This window comes from Necator americanus, chromosome X, assembly GCF_031761385.1.
Source record: "Necator americanus strain Aroian chromosome X, whole genome shotgun sequence".
Taxonomy (NCBI): Eukaryota; Metazoa; Nematoda; class Chromadorea; order Rhabditida; family Ancylostomatidae; genus Necator; species Necator americanus.
This window is the reverse complement of record NC_087376.1, coordinates 2,279,073-2,288,599: the sequence shown is the minus strand read 5'-3', so window position 1 is coordinate 2,288,599 and position 9,527 is coordinate 2,279,073.

The window sequence follows — 9,527 nt, the reverse complement described above, 5'->3', positions numbered from 1 at the left end:
CACCATAAAAGGTTAGTTCGTTTTTATTACTAGCGGCTTGCTTTGAGACGAGCTTTTGATAAGAACCACTTAAAAACAGTATGTGATCGTTAAAAATTTTTGTGAGCTTCTGTTATGATGAAAACGTACCGCCCGGATGCGTCAGCATCCTTCGTTGAATAGAGTCCAAAGAGAAGCGCTCGATAGCACGTCTGTTAGAATCGAGAACGGAAAAACGGAAAAAGAAATGCTCATGAATGGTGGAGATTTTCATGGATGCTAACTAATAAGTTGAGAAATACACGGAAAAATCAGAAGAGGAATGTTCTATGAATCGAAATATAAAAATAGAAATTATACAAGAATCTACTTTTCGTAGAAAATGAAGAAGTTTCCTCTGAAAAAACCATTGCCGTCCATTCCAGCTCTTCCTAGAAGAAGCGCCAAAGATCTACCGCTTAAGGAAATACTAAAACGATGATCAGGAATCTCCGGATGAATTTCGAACTAAAAAAATCTTCAACTCTTTCTTAGAAACCTATCTTTGTCTATTTGCTTAAAATCCTTACAGACAACTAGTCACAGAATTTACTTAAATCTGAAAAACCAAGAAAATTCCTACATAAATTTTTCCAGAATCCAGATATCACAGGAAGAAAATACTTGAATGAGCTCTCTTTTACAATGAAAAGAATGAAAAGATCCAATATTAAATTTTGCAATTATCCAGGTTCTGTATGGATTTTTTTTCAACCTCCCGTTGTTAATTCTTTGACTACATAATGATACGTATTATTAATAATAGACGTTTCTGAGATTTCTTCGTGTAACGATTCTTTCAGGAATAAGGAAAGCAAGCAAGTTCCATAATCTCATGATTTTCATGGTTAAAACCGCAGACAAACGCTTACTGGTGAATTGGTAAAGCGGATTTCGACCGGAAAATAGGTGAAATTTTCCCTAACCTCTGAGGGACCCTTTAATCTGAAATATTTGAGTGCTGAAGTATTTCCACAAGACATTACCTCCAAGCTCTAGCATTCTTTCCAGCAAAACTTATTTAAAATTTCAAAAATTCCAACATTCTCATTCGATTTTTCACTTATTCATCAGGATGTATAAAGGAGCTAGGATATTGTGGATAATACGTAGAAAATAATTGTCCATTGAGTGTGACAACTGATTTCGGCTTTGACCAAACCGGGAAAGGCGCAAATTCATTGAAAATAGTGATGTTTAGCGGAGGTGAATATTAAGTAAAGCACAAGACAAGCGGTTCTGGATTCTGGATCAACAATCGAGTGACCCAGCCAGCGGCAAGGTGAAAAGTCTCCAGCATGGTAAGATCCAATATAATTCATCGTATAAGTGTCAGAACATCAGAGAGTTAAGGGCATTTATCTACGTATGTGAGTGTGTTTAGTCGAGTGTGCGGTGTGCTGGCGGCTGCCGAGGTGGCTGGCTGCTGGTCCCGCCCATTGCGGTGGTATACTGTAGTCGGACACTACTGGAGAAATAGTCGATAGGCGTCAGCATATGCTACCATTTTTCACTAAACGTAACGCTGAACATTTCAATATCTAAGACGGAACGTTTTAGTGGGACATTTTTGCAAGTGAAGTGTCCTAGAATTCCTATGATTTCAGGATTAATGTTCTTTGATCGAGTGTTGAGATTTGTTGCTGGTAACGTCATATAAGAGACTTTTCATGATGAAAAAATTTCAAATGACATTTGTGCACTTCTGGATTTTCCAGATTTAAATCTAAAAGCTCAGCAAATGATGTGGTAAGAACTTAAAGGTCAAAACAGTAAAGTCGCTTACTGTCTTAGTAATATGGATAATTTCTTAGCAGTAACCCTCTCATCGACAAATCCTACTTTTTTATTGGACATCTAGGCGCCACATCTTTCGTATCTTTCAGGTACTTAGCAATTATAAAAACTGAAACTATGGTAATATGGTTTAGAAGATATTAAATTCAAAATTCTAGATAAACCTTTTAGACTCTCGCCTTTGAGTGAATAATTTTGATCAAATTACAAAGAAAATACAAAGAAAACTGGAATAAACCTTACAGAACGATTATTTCCCAGGAATTTCAAGAGCAGCTGAGAAATCCTGGAAAATCTACGTAGGCATTCAGTTGTATTCCAGACATCTGCCTTGATGGATTCGTCCCCATTAATTAGCAATTGTTTCTCTTTTATTTGAGACCTTATTTTAAAACTTTAACTTAGATAAATTGTCAGAATTTGAATTTATTTCGTGAAATTATAGAGTCAGCCACTTTTTTCACTAATTATTCTTCCAGTAAAATAAATTTTGATCCTTCACTCTTTGAGAGAATACAGAAAAAGTGAGTAACAGAAAAAGTCATTGTACAACAGATAAAAAATACTTTTTTTTTTTCTTTTTGTGCTAGGAAGAACTCCGAGAAATCAAAATTGAAAACGGTATCATCTTAGGTGAGTTGCATCCGAACTCCAACAAACCCTACATTATGTAAAATTACCTTAAAATATCTCAAAGTAGAACTCATAATATTTTGCTTCTGGATGCTTTTGCTAGTAGTGGAGTAGCAATAATAGAGGTAGAGACGTTGTGTATTAAAGTGATAAGAAGGTAGGCAGCGCTTGGGAGGAGAACCAAGCAGCTGATTACCGGATTAAGTGAAGGGCGTCCGGTCGACACTTCTCAAGCCAACATCGGCCTGACACCACACACATTCAACAAAAAAAGGAGAGAAAGGAAGCAGCGTCATCAAAACAGCTCCTGCAGTAGTTCCCCGTCGAAGTATCAGAGGAAAAAATGGCATCTTTATCGCGGAATTATAACAGTTTCCGCATCGAAACATGTACGAAGAAAACAGCGCTCCAACACGAATTTTCTGGAACACGGGAATGTAGCGGGTAAAGAGAATATCGTATTAACAACGTACAATTTGTATAACTCCAGCAGTGATGAGTTGTAAAAGAAGGCGCTCACATAAACTAAGGAGCAACGTGGATTGAATGACAAAAACCACACGAAACAATGGTTGTCGGCAGTTAAAAGGGTGTGATGTTGCACCTTGTTATAAAAACGTACAGTTTAGCTTCTCATATATGCGGGTCTTACGAAGAAAAAAGCATAGATTTTCAAATAGTTTCTATAGGAAAGGATCTGAAAGATTCCGGAAAGAATTTCAAGTTAGGTGCGTTTCGAACAAAAGAGAAAGTCACGTGCATGACCGGAACAAAACGTGATGACTTCCCCGAAAAACATTTGGACATTGATTACGGTAGTCAGTGCTAATAGTAGCTGATAACATTAAAATTTCATAACACGTTCTCTTTCCTTTAATCTTTTCCTGGATATCTTCAAACACTTCAAAAATCCTAACAAACTTTCCATCCTGGGAAGAGTTATATCTAATTGGGTGCATTTTTTCACCTTACAAAGGAGTCACTAACGTCATGGGACCTAAATGACATGATCGAGGAAGTGGTGGGACTCTATAAGGTGTCAAATACTGGATCCATGATATTCATTGTTGATGCGCCCGGCTGTCAACAATCTACAGTATACCGAAGCGCCGCTAAACCGGTTGTTCGCTAACGCCCTGTCTAAATACGGCCCTATCAAATTAAGCCTGGCTCATCCGTTAAGGTGACATTTTGCACCTCTCGGCCCGCTTGTATAAGGAAACATGAATGGGCCCATACATTTTCGGATGAAGAACGGGAGATGAGCTGTGGTTTCTCTGGATGAAATGACACGAAAACCTGTTTTTAACGGTTTAGTCAAGGATCTGTTGAAAGCTATACAAAGTCAGTCTTCTTCTTCCTCCTTATAGTAATCCTTATGGTGGTGGATTTTTATCGACATAAAGAATTCCAGAGAACACGAAAATTGCGCGCATTTCAACTTTGGCTTTGTTCTGGAGTACGTTGCTGTCAGACGATCCATAGTGAATAGTCCGTGGAAGCACCATGTGTTACGTATCTTTTCTCCGGAAAATCATATAAATACTGCATAAACAGGTCTAAAACATGGATTTTTAGAATTTTTAGTGGGTATATGTGAGCTGATGGTGACAGTGATGTGATGAGCAAATAAATCTGAGCTTATCATATAGTATATCCAGACGGTTAGGTTCGAAGATCAAGCATGAAGCCGAGATGCGCGAGAATTTGCACTACGGATGCCCAGGCACAGGCGGCACCGCTTTAATGCTGAGCAATCATGGCACACAACTGACAGCAATGAGAATAAATATATGGGAACGCGTATGAAGGAAAACGAATATGCATAAGAAGAGACGAAAGGAAGTGCTTAAAGATACTAGGAAATAGGAAAGCGTTGGGAATCGAATCATAATTCCATGGAATTCCCTAATTTTTGCTACGATTCCTTCTATTCAACGTCTTCTCAACTTCTATCAATGAAAGAACACAATGAATACAGTAAAGAGTAGAGGGAAGTGTAATTTTTTTTCTAGAAACCATTAATTGTATATAATTGGATATTTTACAAATAAAGAAGACTCATAGGAGTTCTCATAGGAGCCTCGTGGATATCTCATCCAGAATTTTTCTTTTGGCTATGGAAGTGTTACTGGATGAGAACAAACCATAAGTCGTTACCGAAACAATTAAAGATGATAGGTATGAATTCGCTTCCCAAATTTTCCCATAATTTTTGTAAATACATAAAAATTGGGGGGTTTTTTAGCACAAAATTCAATTCCTCACCATTTTTTTCACTGTGTTGACTCGAATTGAATAGCTAGAGCTCTTATGTGGTAGTGAACATGTAATATATACCTTTTACTCAAATTGAGGAAGTGAGAAAAAGGAAGAGTTCTGTAATTGTACAAATATAATTAGCTTTGGAGGCTTATCATCTTATTATTTATGTATTTAAAGCAGATAGAAGTACCATTTAATGAGGTATTACTGGAAAAATTACTGGAAAAATAGCACGGATAGGTTTAAGGATAGGTTCCCGGGAAAAATAGATGACATATTTTGTTTACTAATCTAAAAAAGTTGCCTGATCTAAAAAAAAGTGCATCTTACAAAATTAGCAATCATTACAAAAGGAGACTATTATTTTAGGAACAGATTCCATTATATTCCAGATAGAAATTCACATAGGAATTCCGTTAAAATCATTGTTATCGATCTGCCCAGCTTCTACGGTGCCAATGATTGACTTCTTAGCACCATATGTTCGTCACTAAAAGGAAAAAGTAAACATTTCAGGATTGCTATGAGATGGACCGGCGGCCGGCGAATTGTTAGACATTCCCGGTATCAGCATGAAATCATCAACATATGTCGGATCAAAGCATTCGCTAAGTTTATTCGATACACTAATGACGAGTCGAGCACTATCAATATCCAGAAACGATGTCACAATGGAGTACTGCGCTAATATGAGGAGTAATGAGGGATCGAATGGAGTGATCGAATGAGTGAATAGTTCCACGACGAACAGGGAATCTGGGAATTCGATTCGACAAACTATTTCCACGATATCTCTAAATAATGATACAATTTCGCACATATATCCAATATTATGTTTCTTCCGTTCGCTTTCGGCAACCGTACGCCTCCGGATGACGTAATTGTTTGAGAAAAAGAATGGTAACGTGAAAAAAATACAATGAGTTATTAAAAATGAAATATGCATTGATATTTTCTTCGAAAAAAAGGTGTGTGCAGTAAAATTAAAGTAAAGGAATGATAACATTTGATTATAATTACTAATGACTAATGCTATAGATAAAAGATGAATAATAAATGATAACCTCTCTTTGCCTCTTCTAACAAACTTTTGTTAAACGAAAACACTTCCGAGATGATTTCTATAAGATTTTTATTTATTTTATTCCAGCAACGAATTTGGATTTTTTCTTTGGATGGAAGGGTTTCTAATTTCGAGAACATTTCGATTATGCTACTCCTGGACACGTTTTCAAGGATAATAAGGAATTAGTCAGGATAAAACGATTACAAACAATAAGGATAACACCATTGCTGCTATGAAGTGGATGACTGTCATCATCTTAAGAGTAAGGATGAAATTTTAATCAATATTTCTTTTCCGATATTATTTACAAATCAGAAATTTCGATTCCTTCTTGACAATGGTATGTGGTTTTCCTTCCCAAGTAAATAATTCGCTATTTCTGGAAGGGCAACATGTTGGTATCCAAATGCTATTAACTTGAAGGTAATCACTTGCGATTTTATTTACTAGCATATTATTATTTATTTACTTACTTATTTACTACCACTATTAACTGGCAAAATATTTGTGACATTTCCCGATCGATAGTTAACTTTAAAAATCTTAATGATTACAACATTTTTGTCGAACAATACTTTCATTCTATCTTTCTATTTTCTCCTCTTTCTTCTCTTTTTTTTTCTTTTTTATAGAAAAATACCGACAGAAAGGATGTCGAGAAGTAAATGAAATGAGTTAATGAAAAACAAATCAACAGAAAAAAAGTACTTCTTACTTGTTACACGTAAATGAGGAGTCATAAAAGGCTATCAGGTCCTCTATGAGTAAATCTGTCAATAAGCTGTTTGCACTGAGGTGTTTGTAATTTTTCAGTCATAACAGGTCATCACCAATAAGCACAACTACGAAACAGACAAGAACACGTGCAATTCTTTTATCTTTTTTTAAAAATTATCGTGTAAAATGCAGAATATAATTTTTTTTGTGAAAAAGTGAAAAATGATCCTCCATAATTTAACATTGTTCGTCTGTCTTGGCAAAAACTAGACATGAAGCAAAAAACAACTGATGTTAAAGAAAAATCCAGGAAAAAGACGAGTTGTGGGAAAAATGACAATTATACGACCTTGTAAAGTTCGAAAATAAAAAATTGAACATAAAAAACTGTGTTTCCGAGAAATAACAGCGGACTGCCGAGTTATTCAAAGAAATCCATCTCTGAATCTGGATTTTCAACTAGTAAATTATAATAGAAGACACATATTCAGGTTCTAAATGCAGCTATATATGAATTATGACTTCTTCACTGCGGTGAACCGTAATTCTTTTCGCATAGAAGCTTCCGGAACCCTTTTCCGTCTCCGGTCGACCACCTTTCATTTAATTCGAAAATCACCGCGGCAATTTCCACCGACTGAACCAACACGCTGCTTCCAAATCATACGTATATGAGGTAAATTTCGTTCTTAATTTCCCTCTCATTCGAAAATGAGGAATATGAGATGAGAGGTAGTTCAATGAGGGTTAATTCGTAACGAAAAGTGAAACGTATTCCGTTGTACATCGGAAGAGAAGCATACTGTACGTTTATGGAAACTTTATGATCGACTGAAGAACATAAATGCGTCATAGCTAGTGGTATACGAGGACTTTAAAATGCGCCGATTCTGGATATTGAACAGGGATTCATACGTTTGCTATAGTTCACCTGTACATAATATGTAAGAAAAATACAAAATTGTTCATAATTAGTTAAAATATTGTAATTCAACCAACACTAATAAGCGGTATTGTTTGAATGTGAATTTGTGGACAACCATCGTAAACCCGTATGTGGGATATGTAATTTGTTTGGTATTACCGTAATTAATCGCCTCACATTTATGGTCCCGATGACCTCGTACTCACAGGTGAAGCGTGTTGGGGGACTTACGGTGAGAAAACGCCAGGTTTCATGAGCGGAACCGGTACTAGACTGTACGGGACTACTGTAACCATACAGAAAAATCGTACATGATTATCCAATTATATAACTGACCTGCTTGAAACCTATTCAACTCCTTTTTCCTAGAAGGTCTAATTTTTCGATGACAAAACATACAAATCAGAAATCCCTAAATTATGCAAGAAATGCTTAACTTACATTTAGAGTTAAAGGATTAGTTCCGGGATAAATTGCGCGAATTTCCACAAAAATGATTAATAATCATTTAGCAAATTTTTCAAGCATCCCAGACCATTCCGGACTAATTTCTGAATTGTGCCTTACTGCATTTCTCATCCGTGAAGTTCACAACGTTCTTGAAATCTTAGAAATGACATGTAACCGAGTGTTTCTAATACTATCTTTCTTTTTAACTCTCAATGTTGAGGAAACATCGGAAAATCAATAGGTACTTTTAGCATTTCCAGGATTGGAGATCACTTTTCTTCATTATTTTCCATCATTTTCCTTGCTTATTTTCATTTATTACTTCAAAACTCCATGCCCTAATCATAGTAGAGAACTTCTTTTTCACATCTCATAAAACTCTCACAATTCCTTCTTCTTAAAAAATTCGTTTGAATGCCTTCTTGAACCATAAATATTGAGTAACGATGTGATCGATGAAATTCACAGAGTTGTGTCTGGATTTGAACTCGAAGATCGAGTCAAAGAATCGAAGAGAAGAGAAGAAACTCCTTCGTAAGTCATCTAATTCTTCCGGTTTGGAAAGCACTTCAACCATGCTACATTTAGTCTTTTCTATCTCATAACTTTACTACCAATTCCTGGCTTGACTATCCAGAAATGATCAGTTCAACGACGCTTCACTTTATCGCTGGTTCACTGCAAGTTTAAGTGTTCCGCTTGTTCAATACCGTTCAAACTCTCTTATATACACTTCGGGTGTTAAGCTCTGACTGCGCAATGCGCTTGACCCGAGATTGTAGCAGTCGCGATCGCGATCGCGATCGACGGTATTACTCACTAATCGCTCTAACTCCAAACCAAACACGGTCATGGTGTTTGGCATGGAAGGCTATGCCGCGCATGGATAATATTGCATCTTACAAATATAGCCGTATACGTCGGCATTACTTTTATCTTTCCAAACAAATCCGTTACAACATCCAAGAAAACACCTGTGTTTGATAGTTTTACCGCATCGTTGCACGCAGTCGGCTTCAGCTAACAATTTCTGGAGATATATTACCACATCAAAGAATTATAAGGATATTGAGGACCTATGACCGGAATTGTTGTCTAAATTAAATCTTCTTTAAACAGTTAACTGAACAACAGCTCATTTTTCAATATTCATATCACTTTTTCTTCACATAATTCCTGGAATGATCCTGGAAAGACAGTATTCTTGTGATGCAGAAAGCTAATTATGCTTTAAAATTGAAAAATTATAATTTCACTACTTGTTAGAAAAGAAGTAATCCAACGTCTTCCTTTTGCTCACATCATTTATTAAATTACAGCTAAGTAAATAAGTTTTCCCGATTTTGTGGATCATCTAACAGAATTTTTATTCCTACTTAATTAAATTTAAAAAAAACAATCCAGTAATATAGCATTGTGAAAAAAAAACTCTTTGAGAGCTGAAGTCTGCTGCGAAAAACTTGGGATCAAAAAGTTGTCGCTATGGAATATTTCAGAGATCCTTGAAAACGAAATTATTACGTTATTAACGTACTACAAACATATTCTGAAAAACTAGAAACAAAACCTCACAGAGAATTTAGGTTATTCCTTCATATTTATTTATCCAGAAATTAACATTTATAGATGATTAAGGAGGTGAACGTGTTTAATGCA